Here is a 1,173-nt window from a genome sequence, read left to right as displayed (position 1 = left end):
ATATGGTGTGAACTCCCCTTTAGCCTGTTCCCGGACAGTGCTGATGCGCTTGATCGAACCGCATCACACTGTTTCTTTTGTTTCCCGTTAGAACTTTATTGAAACATCACAAGTGACATTTTATTTAGTTCTATATGCTCACCGCGGTGCGATGCGGTTTTATCGCTTCTCACTGCGATGCACTTAAAAATAAAAAGTACTGCATGTTATACTTTTTTTAAGCGCATGCCACCGGAACACGGTGGTGTGAACTGTGCCCACCCATGCCAAGGCAAATTGCCTTGTCTGTCATCCAGGCTGCGCTGGAACAAAATAAATGGTCAGCGCCAGCCCGAACGCATACGGTGCTAACGGGCCCTAAATGAGCATTTATCCCTCGCAGTGTGTGGGAGGGCCCCACTGCAAGTGTATTATATAAAAAAATCCACAGTTCAGGTTTAGGTTGTGCTTTTAAAGTCAGTAAAAAAAAAAACAACAAATCTTATTTACAATTTTGCATATTTCAAAGATTTAATGGAAAGGTAGGAAAAGAAGATAAGAAAAAAAAAAAACAAGCGTCCCTGGGTGGGCTTGAACCACCAACCTTTCGGTTAACAGCCGAACGCGCTAACCGATTGCGCCACAGAGACAACTGACATTCCAAGCTTGCTACAGATATGTGAGCTCGGGCTGTGTAATTCTCTGACGTAGACGCTCAGTCTGGGCTCCGAGTCAAAGCATTTCACAGAGCAGAGAGCTGGAAGCGGCACAAAGGAATAGCAGACTGCTACAGAACATTCCCCCATCCTGGGGGGGTGTTCTTCCTCAATGGGGAGCTATGTAACCTTCTTCGTCATACAGGCGTATCTTTCATCTACACATCACCTAACAGACGGACACCTGGCCGGGATACAATGTAGCACATTGCAGGAAAATCAACGCAGACGCCTCACCTGTACGAATATGCCGATATAGAGCCTCCCCGTAGTGGGACATTAGAAATGAGGGATGAATGACAGACAGGGGAAGCTTCTTACATTACATAAAGAAAAGCCTATGTATATTGGTCAACAATAAAGAGTCCCTGTCACTAAATAAAAAAAATTGCAGGTAAAAGCACACAAAGAAAATATATATTTTAAAGCAGAAAACATAAAATATCGCTAGGAGCAATGGCGTCACAAGGGGTGTGCG

The 1,173-nt window shown here is 44.3% G+C and overlaps 1 non-coding gene across 1 annotated transcript; it reads right to left on the bottom strand.

Moving 5' to 3' along the window:
* Nucleotides 1-555: 555 nt before the first annotated feature.
* Nucleotides 556-629, bottom strand: TRNAN-GUU. The gene has a single exon. It is a non-coding gene; the product is annotated as a tRNA-Asn (tRNA).
* Between the last annotated feature and the right edge of the window lie 544 nt (nucleotides 630-1,173).

The sequence above is a fragment of the Nanorana parkeri genome, unplaced genomic scaffold (genome assembly GCF_000935625.1).
Source record: "Nanorana parkeri isolate BGI_ZX_2015 unplaced genomic scaffold, ASM93562v1 scaffold23, whole genome shotgun sequence".
NCBI classification, from domain to species: domain Eukaryota; kingdom Metazoa; phylum Chordata; class Amphibia; order Anura; family Dicroglossidae; genus Nanorana; species Nanorana parkeri.
The sequence above is the reverse complement of the archived record's forward strand: the minus strand, read 5'-3'. Positions and strand labels throughout refer to the sequence as shown.